Source organism: Leuresthes tenuis, unplaced genomic scaffold, assembly GCF_036924035.1.
Source record: "Leuresthes tenuis unplaced genomic scaffold, fLeuTen1.0.hap1 SCAF_5, whole genome shotgun sequence".
Classification (NCBI taxonomy): domain Eukaryota; kingdom Metazoa; phylum Chordata; class Actinopteri; order Atheriniformes; family Atherinopsidae; genus Leuresthes; species Leuresthes tenuis.
Genome location: NW_027325359.1, coordinates 32,600,502 through 32,627,614, shown reverse-complemented (window position 1 = coordinate 32,627,614; position 27,113 = coordinate 32,600,502). Strand labels below are relative to the sequence as shown.

General features: G+C 42.1%; 1 protein-coding gene across 1 annotated transcript in view; it reads left to right on the top strand.

Annotated features, from left to right (window-relative positions):
* Positions 1–27,113, top strand: part of nrn1la (neuritin 1-like a) — a 72,275-nt gene that overhangs the window by 1,879 nt on the left and 43,283 nt on the right. The gene's annotated exons all lie outside the window — the stretch shown is intronic.

Below are 27,113 nucleotides of genomic sequence, written 5' to 3'. Positions count from 1 at the left end.
CGTGAGTTCTCCACACCTTGGTGAAGTAATGAGTGGGCAGCTCAGGTGTGAACCAAAGGAGTAAAACAGGAAGTTAGGCTCCAGAACCTTCAAAAACCCAAAGATAAAAGAATCACAACATTAAAAACACGCAGAGTCTCATTTTGTTCTTCTACTCTTCCTGGACCTGGAATCTGAACCATCGGCTCTTTGATGAGTTGAAACATTTCCTCTCTCTTTATTTCATAAAACATCGCTGGCATCTATAATTCAGCGTTCAGTGGCACGCGCACACCTGCTATCGTTTTTATATTTCAATGATCTTCATCTTCATTGATCGTCATGATCTCCTGCTGCTGATGTCAGAGGAATGAGGACGTGGATGGGACGGGGTCCCGTGGGAGAGTGACACAGTGGCATAAAGAGGGGCGGGGGTCCCGCTGATGGAGATGAATGATGAATGAATCGCATCTGTCCTCCTCTTGTGCTCGGCGGAGTCTCTGGAGACTCCTCTGTGCTCCGCATACGAACCGGACACGGAGACACTCTTCTGCTGCTGTCTGTCGAACATTTTTACAAACTTCTCTTTAGTTCCTTTCAAATTGTTCATCGGGGATCTAATTATCTTCAGGAAATATTCCATAAAGCATGTTAAACCTGTAAAACTGCATTCTGGGACAATGGATGCAGCACTTGCTGTGTTTTACTCCTGCTGCATCAGATTCGGGGTTCGCTGCAGCTTCCTGCAGGTAACATCAATACCTCTGACTCAGTTATGGTTATTTCCTACGATCCCAGCATTGATTAGGTGGAAGAAAAATTATCTTTGGTGCAGTTTTTTACATCTCCCTGTCGTCTGTTAATGGAAACGCACAAAGATTTGTTGGATTTCAAGTTTCGCTCAACATCGGAGCACAAGGTTCTTTGATTTGGCCTCAGAGTTGTAAAAGCTTTAAAGCTCTTTTTGTAACACTTCCTGAATGCGGCAAATTTGCTTTTTTTTTGTAAGAATATTTCAAGGTCGGATTAATAAAGTAGTAAAACTTCATTACTTGTACACCCAAAGCTTCTGAACAACCCAGACATTAAACACTAAAGTGAATAAGATTCAACCCTAGCGGAGCTTCCTGTGTGCCACCCACCGGTGCAGAAAGGGTCTATTCTCAGTGCTTTTGGGGTGGAATTCATAGCCTTTATTCTAAAACATTCCTCAGAAGAAGACAGGAAAGGATTTGATGCACAGCTCTGAGTGGCAGCTGCATTACGGACTCATACAGACGAACTAAATCAATCAAAGCTGACCTTTGACTTGTTGATTAATTGAATTAAAATGGCTCATCTCCGTGATGTGCCCCCCCCCCCAGTACTTTGACCCACATTATTTTATCTGTTCCATCAACTCTAAGACTTTAGATTAACTAAAGGAGGAGAAGGTAAAAGGGAGAAAATACTTTTTTCCAAGCTATATTCTGTGTTTGAATACCTTTGGCTCGTGATTTTCTTCTTTTCCTCGTTCATCCCTGTAACTTTTGCTTTCCGTCTTTAGTTTTCCAGCCCGTGTCCCATCACTGTTTCCTGTATAATTCAAGCTAAAAACCCAGGATTTTGATATTTCTTTGCAGGTTTTTGGACTTTTCATGTGCTTTGCCTCTTGCTTGTTTGGCTCTTTTTGAATAACTCCTCACAGACGATAAACTTTAACCTGCTGTATAGACTGTATATAGATTAGTTGTCCAGTGTCGGACATCAGCCCACGTGCTTTCCCTAAAACATCTGTTTCCGACACGCTTCTCTTTAAAAAGCAGCTTTTCTCACCATGTCAGTATATTTTTGAGCTATCCAGTCATTGTTGAACTGCGCTGTACATTTCCTGGCTGTTAAAATCTCAATAAGAACTCGAGTGAGTGGACCCTTGTCTTAAACACCAAGACATGAGTCAGCTTTGACTTTGTCGGAGCAGACAGAGCTTCACTGTGTCCGTCCTTTTGTTTCCTCTGTCAAATGTCAGGCCTACAGAGCGGGAGGTGTTTCCCTTGAGTGCAACTCTCCTCTCTGCATCATCAGTGCCCCAATGATCAAATTAAAAGCTGCCCATGAGGTAGAGGGAGATTATATTAGGCTTTTAACTGTTGTTCCCATGAAAGCCTCCCCGACCTCCTCTTTAAGTTCCCTCTCACTGGGTTGACACTTTGTGTTTTACTGCAGCACACACTCATGAAGAGAGAAAACACTCATTAAAATGGGTCTGAAAGCCTCGTCACTCCACCGTTTCTGCATTTCCTTCCATGTCTGGGATATCTCTGCAGTCATTTTTATGCTGTAATCTTCTCTCATCTCTGCCCTTCTGCGTCTTTAATCACTTCTTCCTCCCCTCCTCTTCATCCTCCTCTGGTCCTTTTTCATCAGGGATTCACAAATATTGATAAACCTGACAACAAGACTCCCACGTGTCACGTTTAAATCAAAGAGAAACCGCTTTGTTCCCAGGATGTTTAAGAAATACCTGAACCACCTCTGTCACATCCAGTGAAGAGCTGGACACATTTGGAATGGCTGAGAGGATCTTCTAATGACTTCATACCAGGAACAGATGTGAATGTCATGTCACAAACAATACAACCCAGTTAGGGTAAATATAGACGTGTTTTCTTCATCATTTCTTCTGGTGTCTGATGTGTGCTGCTGAAGTTACCGTATGCTATGCTGGCGTGTTCATTGTGAGCCTGAAGCACTTGTCACTGGTCCTGTGACGCCTAAACTACTCTTTAGTAGGTGGGAAAAGGTGAGTTGCAGGTACGAGAAGAAGAAAGCAGGGTGCTGACTGAACAGGAGGCTTTTTTTTTTTGTATTTACACCATCCAGCAGTGGAGTTCGATGCTAAATCATTAACCATTTGGCACCAGAGTACAGTTTTTAAAATATTATTCATGTGTGATGAATGTGAACCGATTTGAGCTCCACACTTTGTTCATTTAGAGCTATTATTTAGCGTGACCGTGGGAACGATTTCATGATTAAAAATGTGGGGACATTTGAAGTGGTCCCAGTAGAGTGCCTGTGTAGAAATCCCTCCGTTAGCTCTCCTATAGCTGCAAGTAGCCACATAACAGCAGCTATGAGCTAACAGAGCTATAGCACACTTATTTAGAGGCTGCATCATCTAAGCCCCGTTCTCTCCCTTATATGGATCTCAAGTTATCTAAATATCTTCCGAAGGACGCCGACTTTCATCAAACTGTTCTCGGTGAGTAGATGAACGTATTCTATACCAGAAATAAGGTCCAGGTTTAAAAATACCGGAGTTCCCCTTTAACTTCCTGGTTGCTGTTCTGAAATTCCAAGTTTCCAGTTTTCTCTGAAGGCATCATGAGAGAAACCTGACAGGCTTTTTTACTGAGCTATAGAGGACATAAAGAGGCATGTTTCCGCCTGACCTGCTCCTCCATCCACGCAAACTGACGTGAACATCAACTGATTCTTCTGGCATGTATCTGCAGGATTTAATACTTCCCCTTGCTGCCATATTATTGGATAATTACGTGAAGAAGTGCAGGGCGAATGAAGGTATCCTACACATTTCATCGCCGCCATCCTGCTGTCAGACTCTGTTACACAACATTGTCATCCTTCCTTTAATCTCCTCCCCCGTCTCTCCTCCTCCACCCTACTTTAATATAAATGATTAAGCGACCACACACATTTAAATATTGCACGAGCAAACTTGTTGAGAAGAAAGAGCTGTGCACAAGCATTTGTGTTCTCCTGTATCTCCAGGTAGCTGTGATGTTTACATGCAGCCAAGCAGCGAAAGTTTGTCTGAGAGCATCCTGCAAGAATTTGATTCAGTACGTTTAAATGAGCTGTGTGGGAGTGAGTTCCTCTAACAAATTCAAGGTAATGAAGCTGCAGTCAAGCAGGCCTTGCTTGTCCTTTTCCTCAAACCAGCCAGAGCATGAATATTCATGCCCACCCATAAGAACAGTTCAAAAGCTTTGTCGCGTTGTGCACCCACATGTAACCTCTGTATGAAGGAGTAACTGTCCTCTGTTGTAATCACTCCAAATGAATTCATCTCCTGCTCTCGCTGTGTGGTCATGTAGCTCCTGAGGTTTTAATCTCAGCCACAATATATCTGACTGATTAGTATGAAACCCAGAGTCAAAAATACTTCAAACTCCAACAAATCAAAGGGATGCAAAGCTCCATTTTCTAGCTTGTTTTGGGATATAGAATATTTATTATGGACCCATTTTGAATGACATAGCTGTGACAGGCAACAACAAAACAGCTACAGTGGTGTTACTTGAGAAAATACGTCTCCAAGTAGATTCATTGTGTCACTGCATCGAACAGATCAGTGTGTGGATGCACAACTGTTTTCTCCAGCTAAACTCAGACAAAACTGAAATCATTGTCCCACAGAAACAAAGAGAAAGTGTCATCAGTCACACTGAGACTCTCTGTAAAACCTAATAATCAGGTTAGAAATCTGGGGGTAATATTGGACTCAGACCTGAACTTTAACAGCCACATTAAATCAATAACATCAGCAGCTTTTTACCATCTAAAAAACACTGCCAGTATCAAAGGAATAGTGTCTAAACCAGACTAATCCATGCGTTTGTCTCCAGCAGGTTGGACTACTGTAACGGCCTGGGCTCACTGGGCTCTAAACGGGCTGTAAGACAGCTGCAGGACATCCAGAACGCTGCTGCTCGAGTCCTGAGTAGAACCAGGAAATACGACCACATTAGGCCAGGTCTCAGGTCTCTGCACTGGCTTCCTGTCGCTCAGAGAATAGACTTTAAAACAGCTCTGCTCCTGTACATCTCTGACATGTTGGAGCCATATGAACCAGCTGGGACTCTGAGGACCTCAGGGAGGCGTCTCCTGCTGGGGCCCAGAGTCAGGACCAAACAAGGTGAGGCTGCCTTTCAGCTTTATGCTCCTAAAGTCTGGAACAGTCCTCCAGAAGATGTGAGACAGCCTCAGCTCTGACAATGTTCAAATCCAGGCTGTAGCTGTAAAGCACTTTGTGCTCTGATGTGTTTTCTGAATTAGAACCCACAACCTCACGATGCTCCAAGAGTTCAGCTCAAGCGTAATGTCGAGCGCCGTGCTTTCTAACTCTGAAGTGGAGCTTCGTCTGCTCGCATTCACCAACAGACTGTTGTCTTCCTGCAGCAAATCTCCTCTCTGAGAGATTTCTAAACCAGACTTGTGCACATGATTGCCTGCTTTACTGCGTCACAGCTGATTAGCAGTTGCTGGTCCTGGAGTTCTCGGGCAACATGAATCTGAGCGCTAAGATTCTTATGTAGATTTAATGTATTTCGTGGGGTCAAGACCAGAATTTAAAAGCACTCTATTTGTCAATGTGGATTAATCCAGGTCACGGTAATCTGAGGAGTGTTGAAAAAGGGTTAATAAAGGCAACTAGCCTTTGTTTCTTGGCCCTTGAAAACATTTCACTTCATATCCAAGACTTTTTCAGTCTGATAAGCAGCTGAAAGAATGCTCATTTGACCATTATGTGGGTTGTTTAGGTAATTGTCACCAGTGAGTTTTTTACCTGTTTCCAAGGTATAAATGGTTTTTGAATCCCCTCGAAGCAGCATTTCACCTGTTCAATAGGTGATACCTGAGCCACTTTCTCTGTTTTAATGATGGGTTTTACAGTTTAATACAGACGGCTTCTTTAACTCCTCCCAAACCATGTGGAGCTATGTGGACCCCTGAGTATTAAAGGGGAACTCCGGTATTTTTAAACCTTATTTCTGGCATGAAATACGTTCATCTACTCACCGAGAACAATTTGGAGAAAGTCGGCGTCCTTCGGAAGATATTTAGATAACTGCTGTTATGTGGCTACTTGCAGCTATTGGAGAGCTAACGGAGGGAATTCTACACAGGCACTCTACTGGGACCACTTCATCAACGCGCATGGCTGCAGCACAGCTCATTCACTCTGGTAAGAGCGTCCATCTTACTCAAAGTCGTCGTTCACGTTCTAAATCTGATAAATATCCTGCCATGTTGCACAAAACTATCAGCAGCAAACTCTGTGTGAAGTTAGCCAACTGTCACAGAGCACGGAGTGAATAAACTGTGCTGCAGGGGGGCGTGTCGATGAAGTGGTCCCAGTAGAGTGCCTGTGTAGAAATCCCTCCGTTAGCTCTCCTATAGTTGCAAGTAGCCACATAACAGCAGCTATGAGCTAACAGAGCTATAGCACACGTTCATTCATTCATTCTTCTTGAAGTATTGGTGAAATAAAGACAGATAATGCCTTATTTAGAGGCTGCATCGTCTAAGCCCCGTTCACTCCGTTATATGGATCTCGAGGAATCTAAATATCTTCTGAAGGACGCCGACTTTCACCAAACTGTTCTCGGTGAGTAGATGAACGTATTTCATGCCAGAAATAAGGTCCAGGTTTAAAAATGCCGGAGTTCCCCTTTAATATCAGACCTGCATATCAGCAAACGTCTGCGCTGCACAGCCTCGAGTTCCCCTTTAACCTGAGCTGGTTCTTCTGTGTTGTGCCATGTGGTTGTTTGAATGGTCCTGTATGGAGGCTCCATGCTGCACTGGACTGAACCTTTGTGTTGACTTTTGATGCTGCACATTCATTACTGACTTGGACACAAATGCAGACGGTGCATTGGACATCATCTTAGAGGTGACACAGCAGGACATCAAGCATGCTAAACATTCACTGGTCACTAAACATCTTGGTCATTTAAAGAATAAAGAAGGGAAATGGACTCTTTCTTTTCAGTATTGGTCGTGTTTATTCCCTTGAAGCATAATCATGGATCATTTGTGTTCATTCAGTCTTTTTTAGTTGCCTTATTCATTAGTAATTATTTCCATTGCAGAGCTGCTGCAGACACATTTGAGGTCATTTTAAACAAATTTTGAACTGCCACTTGATGACACAGCAGCCATGTAACAACTGGGCATTTTCTTTTGTTTCTATTCATCGTTTAGACCCTAAAGGATGGAAATATGGGACTTGAGCTTGAAAATACTAGAAATTTTAATTAAAACTAAGTGTTTATCCAAAGGTTTATCTTTTATGAGGAGATATTTCTGGTCGTGCATTCCCACAGTGTCACTGTAAAAAGATTGAAGTGGTCACGACATGAGGTACACAGAGAAAGATTATCACAAAAAGAGGGTGTCCAAGGTCAGTAAATGCTCTTTAATAAGCCTCCACCCACACACAAGTGTTCCATTGCTGCAGAGGACATAACATTGATTTTAATTAACTTCCTGGAGACCCACAAGAAATAACCAGGAAGCAAGTTCCCACATTGTGACTGATTGATTTGACACTTTCACGTTCCCACAAAAGCCCAAAACATACCGTCAACCCTCGATAAAATCTTGACCTGCTGACACTCCTTTTGAATGAGTTCCATTAAGTTAGTAATGTCCAAAGTATAAAATGGGTCCTCACATGGACATCCAAAGAAGTGCATGCATGCACTCTAAGACGCAGGGTTGCAGGGATGAATGAGTGCACGACTTTGGCTTTCTGTTTGAAAGAGGCAGAAGAGCCAAATTGAAACGCAGTTTACAGAAACCCAGTACAGCAAAGAAGTCAGAGAAGTGTTGTGGAGGTGACGGAGAGAGGCAGAGGAAGAGGAGGGAGAGATCAAGACCTGTATTTATCAAGGCTGTCAGAAAAAGACAGACCATCATGGATCACTGACCGCAGCCTCTGGACAATTCAATTAAATATGATCTGAAGCCAACAAAATAGGTCCTGCAAAAGCTCTCCAACTCTGGAAACTTTGACTAAAAGCCACCAGAGAGACGAGCTGAGAGACTGTTAATGCAGTTAATGCAGCAAACCTGCAGTTCAAATGGCTTGGGGGTCTATTTTCACACAGGTTCTGAGGAAGACTTTCATGCAAGGTCATTAGCAGTGTAAACAGAGACAAGGAAGCATGAAGTGGGCAGTGACGTCGTCATCAGTCAAAATGTCATCAGGCATCCCTCTGAATGGGCTGAAAATGTAATAAAGCCTGCCAGTAATATAAATGGCTGGATTATGTAGCGTCTTGTTCTATCGAGTCCACTGAGCGGAACAAACACAAGGGAACATTTCACGTTAGCATTTTAATGGAAATCAGTCGGCTCACCAGCGGATAACTGAGCTGGTGTCATGATCTGTTTTTTTTTGTGTTCTGTTCGTTAAATCCTTGGTTCTATGTCATCAGTTTGCTTTTGTTACATGTATTTGGATTCTGGCTGTTTATTCTTAGTTCTGGTTCCTTGTTAACTCTTCGCAGCTGCAGCCACTTCCTCATCAGGTTCCCTCAGGATGTATTCTCCTTGGTTTCCTTCAGTCCTCATGTAACTTTCAAGCTGGGTCTTGGTTCTAAGGTTGCTCTGCTCTTATTGTTCATTTTGTAATAAATCAAGTTAAGTTTTCCCTCACTTCCAGCCTCACATCTGCCTTCTTGGTCCTCCTCATCCTCCACCACCCGTGACAGATGTTGGACAGTAAAATTTAACTTTTAATGACCCGACTCTGTGCAAACAGACTCCTGCTCCATGTTGAAGTTGTGTTCTCTCGGGCACAAGTACATGGGAAATTGAGTTGGAGGTTGTCTTTGTGGTGTATCCAAGAGCGATTTTATTTTCCTGACACAGTGTGGGAGGTCTGCCGTCACTGCTTGTGCTGAACGTTGGTTTGGTGTGTAGCAGACATGAAGACGCTGGTGGAGGATGTAGAAAAAACTACACGTCTCTCACAGCTGTAGTTTCTGGTGTCCAAGGACAGATGAAAACAAAGCAATCTGAAAACCTGAATGAAAGGAAAATGAGGAAACCTCATAAAAGACACATCTTAACATATCCTAAGCATGCAGAGCCTTGTGTAATATGTGTGGCTTTCTTCCTTGTTGCCGTAGGAACGCAGTCATTTAAACGCCCTTTTTGCAAGCAAAATAACAATCGCAACATAAATGTTGAAGTTTCAGGTTATATCTTGTTTGATGTTTTGTCTGAGCTGGAGTCCCGGTGCGTAGTAGTCATAAGGAAGTCACTGTATCTTTTTAAAGCATTTTAAAGTGCATTTTTATTTATTTTCATTTTTAATGTCTTTTGCAGCTTCCTTTTGCCGTTTTTATTCAGAAGTGTTTTGTTTTTTTGCATCTTCTTTATCTGCGTGGTTCCACAGAGACGAGAAAAGCTGGTTAAAAGTTGTACACATGTAGAGTATGCGATGTGACGCGAGTGTTAATAAAATATGCGCATGCCTCTCCAGATGAACATATGTGCAGGCTTGCAGCAGCCCACGTGTGCCCCTGTGTGTGTGCTTGCATGCATGAATGTTTGTGGGATGGAGACGAGGGTGAAGTAGACAGCCCAGGTATTTGTCTGCAGGGCCGCGGTCTTTGAGGCTTTGAGATGGAGAAGCAGAGAATCAACCACAGGCTTATTCTGAAACCATACATTTGAGATTAACCCAACACATACAAAGGGATGCCAGAAGAAAGCCAAAGAGAAAATCAAACCTAAGGGTGAAGGTTGAGGAAGACACGATTGTCTGCTGGAGTTGTTCAGAAGTGAATCAACCCACACAGGCAGTTAGAAGTACAGTGTACTGCTACATGGATGACAGGAATTTAATAACTTGTGACCCATCTGTAACAAGGCTTTGCTGCTCTATCTTTTATTCATAGTTCACATATAAAAACGCTGGATTGTTGCGGTCTGGCTTCTTTTACCTTGAAGACATCCTCGCGTCTCTGAGGCAGAACAGTATGTTCTAGCTGAATGTCCATCAGACCTCTGACATTACAATTCGTTCAGGACAATGCGTTGATTGCTGTTGGTGCAGAGTGTCTGAGGGAGCCGCTGTGGCTGTTGGGCGGGACAGCGGACGGCTTACAGTGCAGCTTACTGACTGGAATTGAACAGCAAACAGTGTGTTTCTGCAGCCAGTGCAGCTTTAATGGAAAGTAAGTGTCTGAAATGGTGGGTTCACATCCAGTGACTAATGCCACTGAAGGAGCTTCTTACTGAGACCAACACGCTCTCGCACTGGTTCCTGAAACTGGTTCATCTTCTGTTTTTGTCTTCAGTTGTCAGCTTGTTTTGGTGCGCATTGACATGAAAATAACTGCCTTCATCTGGTGTCAGAGAGAAACCGTCAGCTGGGGTACCACAGTTCATCCCATAAGTTTCTTCACCTTATTTTGTCTGATTTTTCTTTCTTTTCAGTCATAGTTTACTTTTACATTCAGTTGCTGTTTTATTGAGTCAAAGTCTCCCTGAAACAGTTTGTGGATTGGCCTCTTCCCTTAAAGAATCCACTATGCTTTGACTGGTCAGCTCCTGTCGCCTGATCAGGCACCGAACCACTCTTCTGCCAAGAAGATTATTGCTTCATTGACACAAGTTGGTCCACTCCCCATGAGTCATCAGAATTTTGTTACATTTTCCCAGGAAATCAAAACTCTGAAATACCAGAAAGAATACCTATAAAATTACTTTGGGCATCGTGGCACTGTGGCTGCAGAACAAGCCCAGATCATCAGCCCTCCACCACCGTGCTTGACAGCTGGTATGAGGTGTTTGTGCTGATATGCTGTGTTTGGTTTCCTCCAAACGTGCTGCTGTGCATTATGACCAAACATCTCCACTTTGCTCTGGTCTGTCCAAAGGACATTGTTCCAGAAGTCTTGTGCTTTGTTCAGATGCAGCTTTGCAAACCTAAGCTGTGCTTCCATGTTCTTTTTAGAGAGAAGAGGCTTTCTCCTGCAGCCCTTCCAAACAAGCCATCCTTGTTCAGTCTTTTTCTAACTGTGCTGTCATGACCTTTAACCTTTAACATGCTAACTGAGGCCTGTAGAGTCTGAGATGTAGCTATGGGCTTTTTCACCTTGGGGTGAACTTGCTGGGACGTCCACTCCTGGGAAGATTGACAGCTGTCCTGAATGTTTTCCACTTGTGAATAATCTTTCTCTCTGTAGAATGATGGACTCCAGATAGTTTGGAAATGGCCTTATAACCCTTCCCAGATTGATGGGCAGCAACAGCTGCTTCTCTAAGATCATTGCTGATGTCTTTCCTCCTTGGCATCGTGTTAACACACACCTGAAAACTGCAGAGCTGCAAACTGACAGAACAGCTTTTATGGTGGGTCATATTTAATCAGCTGCTACTCAGACTCTTAATTTCCATGGAGACAGTAAGGGTTCACTTAGTTTGTCGCGTACTGTGCAGAAGATGCATGCATTTCCATGGATCTTTGCACACACAGAGATATCACGTGTCTGTGTGTGTGTCTGGGGAGTGAGGTGCTAACGGTGATAAGTTACAGCAGCGGCTTCAGATGCTCGAGTCAATAAAGGCTCATTAACTCAACAAGAGGGTCAGTGGTTCAGTCCACCGCGATATTACTCCCACTTTGTCCTCTTCGCAGGGCATGTTTGTGTGAGATGGTGGCTGTGTTTTTCTGCTGGATCAATGTGCACATGTGCATGTGCGTATCCATGTGTGAGCTGCTGGATCAATGGGACAACAGGGTTCATTTCCTCTGACTTTATAAACATGTGGAGGGAGGAAGTGGAGGGTGCTGAAGGGAAAGAACACAAATAACATGACGAATAATAACGGCGAAAATGAAAATAGTTGTCATAATGTTTGCAAACCTTCTCCAGATTGATTTCTCACTTTAAAGGCATTTAGTTTCAGGAACATTTCTTTCAGATAAGCCTCAGATGTGCCTTTTTCAGAGCAGATATTCTGACTGATCCTGGGGAAAAAAGCACAGGTGCAGGTAATGTAAAGGAATGAATGACTTGTGGTTGTTGTTATAACAATAATCTGCCAGAGAAGAGTGCAGGTGAATAAACGGATTAACTTTAACCCCGGGGCAGTCGTACAACATATGATCTGAGAACAACGTGGACTCTTCTGCTTCTCTTTGCTTTTATGTTTTCTTTGGAAAAGTGTAATGAGCTCAGACTTTATGCTTCTTCCACACGGGAACTGCAGCCCTGAAATTTTAAAGAGAAGGTTTCGAGCCATCTCCGGAAAATTGCAGAGTTAGTTAATGTATGAATGCAGCATTTCATATTTACTGTGGGTGTATTTATTTATCGCTTCCTCATACTCTTCTCCTTTTGACCCGTGTTGCTTTTCATTGTCTGGTTGCAGTCGTGCTCAACATCGTCATATTGCCTCTTCTTCCATTCTGAATGTGCTGTTAACAAAACAGTGATTTTGGTCACGTATCCTGACTCCAGAGCGCACTCCAGGAACTCTTGTCCCTCACATTAAGCAACATGAGAGCGCATCCCCTGACTCTTCTGCTGTGAAATACATGTATGTATGTATGAACAGCAGCATATTCTCATGCTTCACATGCACAGTATTTTGATCGACCCCTTATTTCCTCGTATTTTGCTTCCAAACATCCAGACTTTCTTTGAGCCTTTAAAGTGTCCTGATCAATAGTTCTTCAGACTTTCTGAAGGTCATTCAAAGTATTTATTTGTACATTTTCTGCTTTTTCACTCACACAGTCAGTCCTTGTATCTGAGCATTTTCAGAGAAATGTGTTTTTTCTTTGTTTAGCTACTTAACTCTGAGCTATGAACCATTCAGGCAGAAAAAGGCTCCTAACTCAAGGGATGAACCAGTGTTGTGTCGACACAGAACAGACAACTTAGCAAAGAAGCCATTTTAAACTGGATCTTTAGGCACTTTGTTACTAGCAGCCTGTCACAAAGACAAAATTTGTTCCCATTTCTTTAGTTGCATCTATGAAAAACCGCAAAGATAACACAGTTTGACAGACAGAAAATAGGATTTCTGCAGCAACAAGGTGATTCCCAAAGAGCTGTTAGCTGAAAACTTGGCATATCTCAGCATGGTGTGCAGTGTGTCCTTAAAACATTTGAGGAAACTGGACAAGTGGAGGACAAAAGAAGAAGTGTCAGGCCTAAAAAACTATCTACAGCAGATGAACAGGATCTGAAAGTGATGTCCTTAAGAAAGAGGAAAAAATCCAGCAAAGACCTGACAGGACCTGAGAGATGCATCTGGACCTTCAGCTGATCCATCTACTGTTGGCCCAAGCCTCATCAGAAATGGTCTCCATGGAAGGGTGGCTGTCAAGAAGCCATTCTTAAGGAAGGGAAACAGGGAGAAAAGGCTGAGCTATGCCAAATGACACAAGAAGTGGACTGAAAATCAGTGGCAACAGGTCTTATGGAGGGATGAATCCTCCCCAGAGCCCGGACCTCAACATTATTGAAGCAGTGTGGGATCATCTGACAGAGAACGGAACAAAAGGCAGCCCACATCCAAAGAAGAGCTTTGGGATGTCCTTCAAGAAGCCTGGAGAACTATTCCTGAAGGCTACTTCAGTATTTATGGGTCACAAACAATCCTTTGAACTCGTTCTGTTGAGACGACCTCAAGGCCCAAAATCTAATGTGTTCATGGTCAAGTCCTGTTATCGTTAATGATCCTGAAAAGTTCTGTCTCTGATCTTTTCTGAACTGTCCTGTAATGTTATGTGTTGTACTGACAAGTGTTTGGTCTGAGCAGGTTTTCTACCCCCTTGATGCCCCCTTTTACCTGCGGGAGAACTTAATGAATTAATCTAACATTGATCTCCCTTTTCTTTCTCTTAATAGCCTTACCTCTGCTGCTCTGTCTTCTTGTCGTTTTCTACAAGTTTGTCTCTTTCAGCTGTTTCTTTTCTTATCTTTTCAACTGTCTGTGCTGTAATTCCCTCTCAGCTGTCCTCTATTTTCCTCCCTCTCTGCCTTTACAAGCCATCTTTCCACCACTGTTTTATTGCTTTACATAACACAGGCTAACTAAACTGTTTTTAACTCATTAATAATTCATACAACTCAGTTGTGAGCTCTCTTTAACAAGCTTTTAGGTTGAATAATGCAAGAAGCAGTGGTCGATGTCCTGTGGTTTGTGAACATTGGCTGTGCGTGCATGGATATGATCAGATTCATATAGGTCAGTTCATTTGGTTATGTGCAGATGCTATTTTGATCCATCTGTTGAAGGCATTGCAGCTCTGTTCCCCCTGGAGGGAGGTGGCAGGGTATGGATAACTTTACATGTTGCTTGGGGAACCGCTGTTGCACTGTGCTGTGATTTATATTCTGCTTTCAGAAGGAACCAGCATTTGTCAAATGTGTTAATTAATTGAAAATCAATGCGCTGTCCCTGCTGCACTCTCCAAAAAAAAGTAGTAGTACTAATGATTCCTGGCTTGGAGCAACAAGAAAAGAAGCTTGAAATGTGAACTATTTTGTAAATGTGTGTGTGTGTGATTTTTAAAGGGGAACTCCGGTATTTTTAAACCTGGACCTTATTTCTGGCATGAAATACATTCATCTACTCACCGAGAACAGTTTGGTGAAAGTCGGCGTCCTTCGGAAGATATTTAGTTAACTCGCGATCCATATAAGGGAGTGAACGGGGCTTAGACGATGCAGCCTCTAAATAAGGCATTATCTGTCTTTATTTCACCAATACTTTAAGAAGAATGAATGAATGAACGTGTACTATAGCTCTGTTAGCTCATAGCTGCTGTTATGTGGCTACTTGCAACTATAGGAGAGCTAACGGAGGGATTTCTACACAGGCACTCTACTGGGACCACTTCATCCACACGCCCCCCTGCAGCACAGTTTATTCACTCCGTGCTCTGTGACAGTCGGCTAACTTCACACAGAGTTTGCTGCTGATAGTTTTGTGCAACATGGCAGGATATTTATCAGATTTTGACAATGCGAATGACGACTTTGAGTAAGATGGACGTTCTTACCGGAGTGAATGAGTTGTGCTGCAGCCATGCGTGTGGATGAAGTGGTCCCAGTAGGTGTGTCCAAAAAAAATCCCTTCATTATGTCTTGAAACAACCAGTCACAGCCACAACACAACGAGATGCTCTCGCAACTGTAGTTAAATCACAGATTTATGCTTCAATATTTGTGACAATCATCAAAACCGGTTTGCAAGTTATATAATGAGTTGTATTCCAGCCCAAAGCACCTCAGTGATGCTGACTGGGCACTGATGAATAAATACACATTGTAACTGTGCATAATTTTGATTGAAACTGTGATAATTATTTTTAGAGAAAGACTGAATTTACATAAGCTTTGAGACCAATTAGAAATAGTCACAGAAGCTGGATTATGAGCAATTTAGGTCTGAGTGTATATCAACATGGAGGAACAGGACCAGAAGGGATTCTGCTCACAGGCCGTAAGGCGGAGAATATGTTTGCTTCCTAACCTGGTTAACATGGCAGCCATTTAGTCCATTGTAGGTGTAATTATTCACTTGTGTTGATCAGATCAGGTCATGCAGAACGTCAGCAGGAGGTTCAACAGCTGCAGCATCATCGATGCCCTTTAAAACTCCCCTGGTGAAAAAAACGACTAATCCTTAGTATACTTAGGGTGTGGTAATGATTAGTTAACTTGAATTTTATTAAACTGGAACAACTTGACGTATACTTAGTAAATTTAAACACAGAGCAAATGCTGGATTAGTTAATTATATATATATATATATATTTATGCGCCTAGCAGTAGCTAAAGCTAACAGCTTAGCTAATGAAGATGACACACTAACTTCTAAGGAGTTTCTGCTGTTACTTTTTGAAAGATTGACATTACTGTTACTTTACTTTACTTTACAGTTACTTTAACTGAAGCTTTCTAGTTTGGAAATTAATTAACGGTACACATGTATTGCTACGAGTTACGCTGTGTACATCTGCGGCTTGGTCCATTACTGTTGATGAGAAAGCATTGTTTTCTAGCATCTGCTGCTAACTTACAGCTAACTGCTAAACGGTTGTGGCGAGTAATCGTCTCCAAACAGCCTGCTCTCAGCAGAGCTGTTTCAGTACGGGTCAGAGAAGGGGCCACTGTGCTTAAACCAACAGATAATTTGACCAAAGCCTATCTCATACATCTTAATAAGACCTCAAAAAATTGTGGCAGTTTGATAACGGCCATAACTTGTAACCTTCAAAGTATATTTTCTGGTAATATATTCCAATAAAGTGTAAAAATAGTTCAAAGCCTGACATCAACATACTTTGATTTGGCATTTTAGTATTAGAGATGTATTTGAAATAATGTGATTTATTTACTTTTCATCAGTTCCCAGTTCAAAGATGTCAGATAAACAGTCAGATTTGGCCCTACAGTCACCTCAATATTACATCTTACATACACATGGTATTAATTTCTGAGGATATTCGTATTCAACCCTCCAAACAAATGAGGTAGCCGTGCAAATGTGTAGCTAAAAAGCACATATAGTCCTCGCCAAGGGGTCTTGACCTTCTCAAGGTGTTGCAACAGGACCAGTACCACACGCTCCATCAGCAGATGAACTCTCATGGTAGATGATATGGATTAAAAACGTGCCACCAACAGTTGAATATCCGGTGTGCTGGGATCTGTTAACCAGCGCTGTAATCCCTCTGCCCTTACTGGTGCTGCTCAGTCTGCCTGTTTCTCTGAAAGCTGGGTGGAGAGGCGTTGGAGTCAGAAATATGTTCCTGCAGCCTCGGTGAAACACATAATACTGCATTCTTGATATTGCTGGTGTGTCCTCAGCGCTCCAATCTCGTCCATTTTATGTGTCGTGATCTCGCGTTCACCATGACTGTAGAGGGAAGATGAGGCTATATGCTTCCTCCTTCCTTCCTAAATGTGCCCTGTTCAGCTCCTCTGGGTTTGGGTTTTTTCCCAGGTGTTACTTGGGCTTTTGAAAACTCAATGAGCTGCTTATTGATGTAAACAGCTTCCCCACTGACATGATAACTAATCAAACCAGACATTAGGAAGAGCTGGAAGTGTCAGCAGAAATCATTCCAGCTGCACAGCATCCAAACCGGAGGAAGTGTTTGCTTTATTCTCTCATTGCATCTTATTGTCTCACCCAGAGGAAGCAGGTTTATTGTTGTTTAAAGCTGATAGTCATCAGGCAACACGACCTGAAATGACTGCAGAGAAGGTTAGCATTAATTTGGTTTTAATCACCTGGCAGCTTGGTTTAAAACAGAGGCCAAGGTTGGGACATCATCTACACTGCGTGATGAGATGTACGTTTGCCAAGAAACGGCTAATGTTTTCATGTGATCTCTGGAAGAAAACTTGTTCTCGTCTCCTGCGGCAGTAACATTTGTTTTATCGTCAGGCCGGGTCCTGACGAGCACCGGGGCTGATGGCAGCCAGTCTGCTGAGTAAAAACCCCGGCAAAGATGTAAAATCCTCTCTGCCAAAATGATTAGTTCCACCACCTCCTGAGGAACACGTGTGTGTGTGTGTTCAGGGGGAGACGCATCCAGTTTTTTAACTCCTGGGGGATCCCCCACTACTTTGCACACATATTCCTGAAAGAACGGCATTTGATCTGAAGTCTTTTTAATCACCCCTGAGTTACTGCGAGGAGGCTGAAACTGAGGCAGAAGTGTGTGTGCTGTCAACACTTACAATGGTGTGTGAGGCCATTCGGGAAATCAGCAAGAACAATCATAGCCACACATCGCTGCCTCCTTTGTTTTATTGGAGAACTGACAGATATTTACCACAGCAGAACATCTTTGTCTCTGTCTCATTATCTTTTTCTTCCCGTTCATCTTTTTCCTCCTTCCTTCCCCTCACAGCTGCAGCTCCGTTTAGGAAACTTTTACATCTGACCCAAGTGGCTGCATTTTCCTGCACTGCAAACATTAATTCTCCCTCTTTCTCCTCCTCAAGGTGTTCTCTTCTTCTCCATCACAGCTACATACCAGCCTCTTTATTTCCCCTTTTCTCGTTCCATTGGCCCAGTTTTCCTCAGAGCCTCCTTCAACTTTCATCCCATTTTTTCCTGCCCTCTCTTGGAATTCTTTCCTGCCTCGTCTTTTTGTTTCTCACATAAGTGCATCAGTTGCTGCAGCTCAGATGTGCCGCCTTCAGATCGTGTGAAGTTGTACCGTTCAGAGTCTGTCTCTAGAGGGCTTCACTTTACACATGTGCTGCCAGGGCTCAGACCGAGCCTCTTACATATTCATCAGTGTTGCTCCACATTTCCATAAATGCCCGACGCACCCCGCATTTAGTTATGTTACGTTCAGTTTTATTTCATAAATGTGGGGGAAGACTGGAAAACACAGCTGAAATGTTTAAATACAGGTTTAACTCATGTTCTGGCAGATTTTTCTGTCGCTTTGCTGTCAAAAAACACAGAATTAACTCTAAAAGGACTAAAACAGATGGAATTTATCTCCGATTCTTGAGCAGCAACACTTGGGTCAGAAAATGCATACGAGGAATATTGTTCTTTTTTGTCTGTTCTTGTCCATCTTACTGAAATGCATCACTTTCAAAATCAAGCTGGCCAGATAACTGGGCTGTAAAACACTGCTTTATTGTTCCCATCAGCTAAAATATGACAAATTAATAAATTATTGCATGTTTCCCCTTTTAAAAAAAATCTCATCTTGACAATTTGATTTAGCTTCTTAAACTAAAGGACAGTTTTTAACACCGATTGGCTTTTTATGCCGTAGAATATAAGCAGATACCGAGGAAACAGACTGCAGAGTACATTTCTTAATTAAATGGTTCAGCCATGTGTACGAGGGAGGAACTATCCTGTTTGTCCATATGCAGCAACTGCAAATTTAATCAAATATCCTTCAATCTGACCTCCTTCAATTATTCCAAAATATTTTGAGAATTCTTTTCCGCCATCAATCTTTTTCAGTAGTCAGCTTGTTAGTTGGTTATCTGCCCATGTGGCTGATTGAGACAGTCACTTTGCCAAAATCCTCCAGTATCGGCTGCTGTTCATTTCAAATTCCCTGTGATCCATCCAACTTTGTTAGTCATGGTGTCGGCTGGCCAGAGCTAAGCCCACCTTAATCACACTCTGGATGTTTGTTTGTCAAGTGGGCAATATAGGTTTGGCAGTCAGTCAGCGTAATTGGCTATGCACCAGGAACTTAAAGCCAAGACGGAGCCTTATTACACTGATATTCCTGAGTAAATCCTTCACGATCACCGGATAAAACCCTAATTTGGTGAGGTATAAAAAGCAGAATGTTGTTGTGAGTATTTAGAACAACACATGCATTAAAAAAACAGATAAAAGAAGTATATTAATTAGTAAAGACAAAAGAATGTATGAACCAAAGGAAAAAGAAACAAAAATAAACCTTTTACTCGAGCTGTTCGCACTCACTTATTGATCAGAATGCCACAGACATATACTGTATCACCTGGAGGAGACACCGTATATGCAATGATGCCGCACTGTGCAGCAGTCATCTCACATCAGTGGCCTCCTGGCAGCATCTTGTTCTTTTGGAGCAGAGCGTGGACGTGACTTTAGTGCAGCACATTTGCCTGGTGAACTGAGAGAAGCTCTGAGTAAAAGCAGAGAGTTTTGGAAGCACTAATGCAGCACAGCGGAGTGTTAAATGGCTCAGAGACCAAGCGATCTGCATGTGTAAACACAGCCAATTTAACTGTTCTGTGTGATGGGAACCAGAAACGCCTGCATGTGATGTCATCAAGAGACACGGTATGAAGCTACTGCATTCAGAATTAATGAGTATACATTTTAGTCTTTAATTTAAGTTCAGCGCTGTTCCCAGATGTGGTTTGTGATATTTTACAGTCTCTGGAGTATTGGTAGCCCTTATTATTCAGTCTATTTTGATAGGAAGTTCAGATAAGTATGTAATAACGTGATTTACAGTGAGACTTCAGTCTAATATACTATATTCATCCACCCAGATGCACCTCTATACCAGTGGTAGTTTATACATTTTGTTCTGCGTTAGTTCAAATCAATTCAAAGTACGTTAAAGATTGATAATCCTCATTTGTATTTACTCAGTTAAACAAGTATAATCTCAAATTTACCTCAGTGTAAGAGATCGTGGGAGTGACCACGTAATCTGATCTCATGAAATACAAAATAAATAACATGCAAAGTCACGTTATTTAGTGTTTTCCACGTGTCACTGCAGTCCATGTGTGATGAAGGGTTGAGACTCTGCAGACTTGTGCCATGAAATGCCATAAATGTAATAAGCAAATGGAGCCTGTAGGCTACATTTACCTTAAGGCGTCCTGTTTATATGCTGTAAAATCATTATTCACAGCACATTTTATACAGTTTTTGACACTGTATTGTTTCCTTAAGTTATTGGATCCACAACTTCCAATGAGATTTTTCTTTTTACTACAAAACAGGTAAACCAGGTTAGCCTACCTCTTGCAATCAAGTGATAAATGTTGCTGTAGTTGCTTTTTTCACCTGTATGGACAAGAAAAGAGACTGGAACCCTCACAGATGCTTGTCAAACCACGACAGCAGACTCATTTGGGTATAATCTGGGCTACTTTTGCCCTCTGTGGCTCAGTTATTCACAACACTGACGAGTCTTATGTGAGCCAGATCTTTCCCAAAGGTCATAAACGGGGGCTAAATTGGGTTATGGCATTTGCTGACATTAAGAGCCACGTTTGAAACTATAATATTGATTTATAATGATATATAATTCCAGATATGCATATGCAGTGATCCATGCACACAGATTTGAAAATGAATGATTTCTTTGGAGGTGGAAGGTAACTGGAATCGATTAATTTGTGCATTTTATTTGAAATTAATTTGTTTTAACTGAACCAAACTATTTCAATGTGAAATCACTTGCGCAGAATGCAGATATTGGATGTTTTGAACAAAGTTAACCTCAACACGAGTCCGTAAAACTACCAGGTAAGAAATGAGTCGGGTGTCGGTGGTTATCCTGTCGCTGTGTCAGAATCAATCCACCCAACGTTCACTTACTCTTGTAACTTTGGTTCTTTCAGGTGGTGTCCAGCCCTCTAACGTCAGTGGTACTGTGTGTAATAACTGCCTTACGTGATCAATAACTTGGCCTTTTGGTCCACTGAGGATAAATTGGATTTTCAGAGTAAGTCTGTAGCCCCACCGATAGCTGTTGTTGCCTTCAACCTTGGCCTTCTTTTCACAGAAACTCCACAAATGACTAGAAAAGCAGCAAGCTCCAAAACAAGGACAGGAACTAACAAAAGCAATTACAGGCCAGTTCTCTGGTCTGGAAGTGACTGGCAGCAGCAGCCAATTGGAAGTTAAACCTCTCAGAGTCGGCCTCATTACCTCTACGCTGCAGACGGCAGTGATCGCCTTCTGTGTGTTTGAATATGGGACGAGGTGCAGGAGTGCTGATGGTGGCGATTGATCAGATCCACCTGTTAGCTAAATGCAAATGATAAGAGCTTCAGCAGAAATTCTAATGTGTCCGTATGTTCTGTATTCTTTAGCCAGCAGGGAGATCCTTTCTCAGCCCTGTGGTTTCACTGTCGCAGGTCTCAGGCTGTACCTGATGTGGAGCTGAATTGATTTTTCTTAGGAAATGTAGCTCTGGAGCAAAGGGAAACAATTACGATGGCATACAAAGTAGGAGCATATGTACTGCTGACATGGCATACTGAGTGCAATCGTGTAATGCTGTAACCATAACAACATCCATTACAGACCAAAGATGCTCCAATTTTTCCTAATCTTCCTGCTTTAACTTTAGCCTGACCTTCCTGGGCATATAATTTGAGTTGAAAATGACTTAAATCAGCACGTCAATACTAAATTTCATCGTCTTATCACACTGCTCCACAGAAATCACCCGATCAGCAGTTTGAGTTTGCCCTGATAGTAAAACAGGTCGTCTCAGTGTCTCATTATCATGCGTAAAGAAAGGAATTAACGGTCCCAGGAGGAGAACGAGGATAAACAGCCAAGTTTCCACGTGGAGGGTTGCCTTCGCTCCAGCTGTGCCCACAAAATGTGTCCTCGTTGATCGAATTTTCATTCACTTACAGTCGGTCTGTAACTGTTTCAAAGACTGAGCTTGTTCCGTGTTTTAGCTCCAATCCAAGTAGCAGGTAGAATAGAATAAAACTGCCTCCTGAATTCTGCAGAGCTTCTCCTGTTTCACAAGTTCTTCACAGAGATGAGATGAGACCGTGAGATCAAACCAGGCCTGTGGGGGCAGCCATGATGGAATGTTTCTCTGAAAAACACCTGCTGTGTCACAGTGGTAACCGTAATTTCAGCCTTTTTAGGAAGCCTGGGAGAGGGGAGTTTATACCACCCTCTGTTTAACAAACGCTTGTTGTGCAGAAACTCTAAGCTGCGTGGAGGAAAAAAGGTGGATTGTTGATTGGCAGACTTTAGTGCTGGACACGTACTTCTTAGTTTAGTTAAACTCGTGTTCACGGTAGCATGCTAAATGCTAAAACTGCAGCAGAAACCGAATTATTTTACAGTGACTGAGGAAAAACTACAGAATAAAGAGAGATATTCTTCATTTGCTACAAAGAGCATGTCTTTGTTATTGCACATTGATCTATAAATACTGCGTATTAGGCTGTAAAGCAGCAGAGGTGTGTTTGTGTGGTCTGTTAAGAGCAGTGCTGGCTGCAGGTAGGAGCAGTCATTTCCAGGAGCTTTTCCATGCTGTCAGGGTATCACACATGGCTTGAGAGGCACTGTCCAGGAGTGATAATGGCCTGAGTAGCATACTCCAGGTTCCCAAAGCCTGCACTGGGTCGAGGGGCCATCCCAGAGCACAGCTGGCCTTCCTGATCACATTACATCAGGGGTCTTCCTTTTGGCATTTGTTGACATGCAGACAGCAGATCTATCCATAAAAGTTGTCTGATGAGTTGCATTTCCTTGTATGAAAAGGTGAAGGCTGATATGAAGCATTAAAGGTGGGTTACTAATCCTTTATGAGCCCTGCAATATGAAAACTACAGCAACAAGTTCCAATTTCACCAATTTATATCAAACCAGAGAACACACGCAAACCTCCCACACATGCTCAGAACTCTCTGCTATTAGAGTCAATTTAGTCACTGATCACAAGCCTGATCTGACCTAAATGCCCAGAGTAAACTCTGAGAGTCATTTAATCGTGTCTGCTTCAGAGGGAAACTTCTGTCTAGTTTGTCTTTACCATCTTGTTCCTGCCAACCAATGCATAAAGCTATTAAGCTCAGAGATGGATCGGTCTACTTGTGCAATATGTCCAACACAGCTGTGTTGATGGCTTGTTGGTTTAAACGTTGCTTTGGGCCAGCTGTGAGAAACTAAGTCTTTTTGCTGTTTACAGCACTAAAGCACAGAAGGGAAGGATTTTCCCTGATTGATTAGCATACTGTGCTTGATCCATAATTGTATGGGAGAAAGTCAAATAGGCCCCGCTACTCATCTGGAGTTAATAATTGATAATGAATGACTTGCTGTTGCCTCCCTGAACACAAACATTTGATGGAATACATAATGACTCATCATGTCTCTTGTGTTATTTATCAACTTATACTTATTTTTGGTCCATTCATGGTACCAATAAAGTAATATCTGATCATTAAAGCTAAGGAGATCAGACGATCATTCATACTGATAGTTTTAAACTCATCTTTAGAACAAACTGGTTAATCACTTTATTTCCCCTAACAAAGTACAGTAAAAGGGATAAAATTCTACATCCAGGACACCCCTAGCTTAAAAACCGAACTTTTTGAGGTACTTTAGAGCAAAAATGTGTAACGCATCATAGAAAACTGCATCATCACAGACCAAAGAGAGCAGCTGCAGCTACTGATGTTTCCTGATGATCATTCAAACACTCGGGATAACCCTTAAATATTGATTTTAGCTGAATTCTTTATCTACTTCATCACACAACTTGTCTAAAACTAGTGTCATGCTAATGTAGGCATATGGTTTCTGATAATCAACATGTATTGAATACTTAAATCAGAATCTACATAATATCCTCTGCAGTGGTAGTGAAGGTCAGTGACTGCGTCTCAACACTCAGAAACACTCTGAAGGTGCGAAATACTTTAAATTGTGTGGGTCATTTTTGTCTTATTTCTTATTTTTTTCCCCCAAAAAGTCAATAATTTGAAGCAAATCTTTAGAACCAACTACATCTGCAATTCTCATGAAGTCCACTGAGACTTTCTGGTTATGTTTAGGCATAAAATTGGGCTCAATTTGGTTCAGAAGTGAAGATCAGACATCTGGACCTGCTTGGGATTCGGTGTCGGTACCTTCTCCCTATGAGAGTTTCTTGCCACTCACTGAACTCAACAATAATGTAGTTTTCCACAGCACCACCACGTTAAATTAGAGGAAATTATCTTTGTTAAGATCCCATTTAATCCACCAATGAAATCTGAGTTTGGAAAATTAACTCCATTTAAACATTGATCGTTTCTTTTTGACACACTGAGGGAAAAATAGTTCTTAGACATCGAGACCACAAATGGACCGATTTTCAAGCGAAATTGGTGTGTTCTATGATTTTAGCTTGATTTACAGACTTAAGATGCACATGTCAGTTCAGTTTCGGTGATTATTTAAGATGAATAATAAGATAAGAAATAGTGTTTTGTGGAGTTTAAGCATATCTTAAACTTTAGCTGTGCATTTTACCATATTTTGTGTGATTATATTCTATAAATCGAGTAACACGGACTGAACTGCTTGGGCTAAACTTTCTGGGAATTTTGCCCAACGTTGAAGTGAGTATACATCTGGGACAGCCACCCGGATTGTCGCCACATCTCAGGGCAGAACTGCTCCTTAAAGCTCCTTAAAGCTCCTTAAAGACTGCTGTCGGCCAGCAGAATACTTCCACTGTGACCACTGATTCTCAGCTGGATTGATGTCTCTGCTTTGACTGTTCTGAGGCACTTCAGTGTGTCGCTTAAACCAGTTACTAGTTCATATTAATATATTCAGTGATGGTCTGTGGGAGTCTGATATTTACCCCTCCAGACCTTAGTCCTTGACCTGTTAAACGAGCTCGTTGGTCCTCGTTGTGCTTCCTGCTCAGCGCTGTTGCAGACTTGCACCACATGTACATATACTGAGATAATGTGACACTTGGATTGCACACAGGTGGATTTAACTGAGCTAATTGTGTGACCTCTAGAGGTGATTAGCAGCAGCAGATCATAATTTAGGGCTTGAGCAAAGGGGTTGAATAGATGTCTTTCTTCTTTTGAACAGTGAATTTGGACTATTTTGTGTCGATCCATTGCATAAAATCCCAAAACATGTCCATTTCAATTAGAAGCTGTAATGCATCATAATCGAGAAACCCCCACTGGTGTAAACTCTATCACTAGGTACTGTATCTTGCATCTGCAGAATGTGGTTTTTACTTTATAATGAAGATAATTTAGGTTTATTTAGAACTGTATCTACTCATTTTAATAGAACATGTGAACAACAGTTTGCTCACCTGAAAGCAATGGCAGTAGTGATCAGTTAAAAAGTGCATTTATTTACAACCTACAAACAGTTATGCAGATTGTTTACACTGCTGACAGATTCACCGAGCTGTGAATGAGACAAATGTTCACTTGCTCGGGGCTTGTTGCTTATTTGTGCTCCTCTGTCAAACTGTTAGAAGAAAATGTGTGACACTGCTTTTGTTTCCTGTTAACAAGCAGCTATTCGCACAGTTTCCCAGTGGCATGCTGCATGAGAAACACATGCACAACATTTCAAATTACAGTGAGAATTGTTCATCTATCTGATGCTACCTGTGTTTTTGTGGAGTTACAACTTGTTAGGTGACGGGAAAACGCGACTGTGCAGCAATACAACATCAACCAAAGTGTGGATTGTTACATAGAGTGTATATCTATCTTTAATAGTAGGAAGTCTGACACCTCTGACTTGTGTTTGTGTGAGAGATGCAGATATTTGGGTTAATTAGATATACAGCAACAAATTTTCATCTCATCATAAAAGTCGAGAACCAACGCTTAAATGGGAACTCCGGTATTTTTAAACCTGGACCTTATTTCTGGCATGAAATACGTTCATCTACTCACCGAGAACAGTTTGGTGAAAGTCGGCGTCCTTCAGAAGATATTTAGATTCCTCGAGATCCATATAACGGAGTGAACGGGGCTTAGAGGATGCAGCCTCTAAATAAGGCATTATCTGTCTTTATTTCACCAATACTTTAAGAAGAATGAATGAATGAACGTGTGCTATAGCTCTCTTAGCTCATAGCTGCTGTTATGTGGCTACTTGCAGCTATAGGAGAGCTAACGGAGGGATTTCTACACAGGCACTCTACTGGGACCACTTCATCCACACGCCCCCCTGCAGCACAGTTTATTCACTCCGTGCTCTGTGACAGTCGGCTAACTTCACACAGAGTTTGCTGCTGATAGTTTCGTGCAACATGGCAGGATATTTATCAGATTTTGACGATGTGGACGACGACTTTGAGTAAGATGGACGCTCTTACCAGAGTGAATGAGCTGTGCTGCAGCGGCGGGCGTGTGGATGAAGTGGTCCCAGTAGAGTGCCTGTGTTCTCGGTGAGTAGATGAACGTATTTCATGCCAGATATAAGGTCTAGGTTTAAAAATATCGGAGTTCCCCTTTAAACTCAGCACTGCTTCAGAAAAAGACAGCAGTGCAGCAGCCTGAGTCACGTGCACATGAAGACATACTGGAGCTGCCTGGTAAAATCACAGGTGGCCACAGGGCAGCTCCGGTGGGGTAGTTATGGGTTGAGGCCTCGCCTGAGGCAGCCCAAAGCAGGGGCGTTGCGACACATAAAGCTGCACGGGGGCACAGGCCCCCCATAATTCACCTCTTTAAACCATAAAGAGTGTGAAATGCAGAATACATTGTGTTAAATAGACTTTACTTGCTAAGCTCAGTACAACAAACACACAGCTGAGACAGAAACAAGCAGTGAAGGTAAAAATGTAGGAAGCAGATATTAATCTATGCTGAAATAAATATTTCTTATCTATAATAAGACAAATCCAGAAACAAAAAGCACCGCACGAGCAGGAAGTTAGAAAACACAAAACTAGGCGAGCAGTGAACAGTGCAGCTGATGAATGAAAGCCAGAAGTAATCAATGGAGAGAGACCACCTGGAGTTAAACATTTCTTTAACAGTAAACTAGGTGTTCTGCCTCAGTGATGTCAGCACAGCTTCTCTGGGGTTGGAAGAGTTTATGTGAATAACTCACTGATT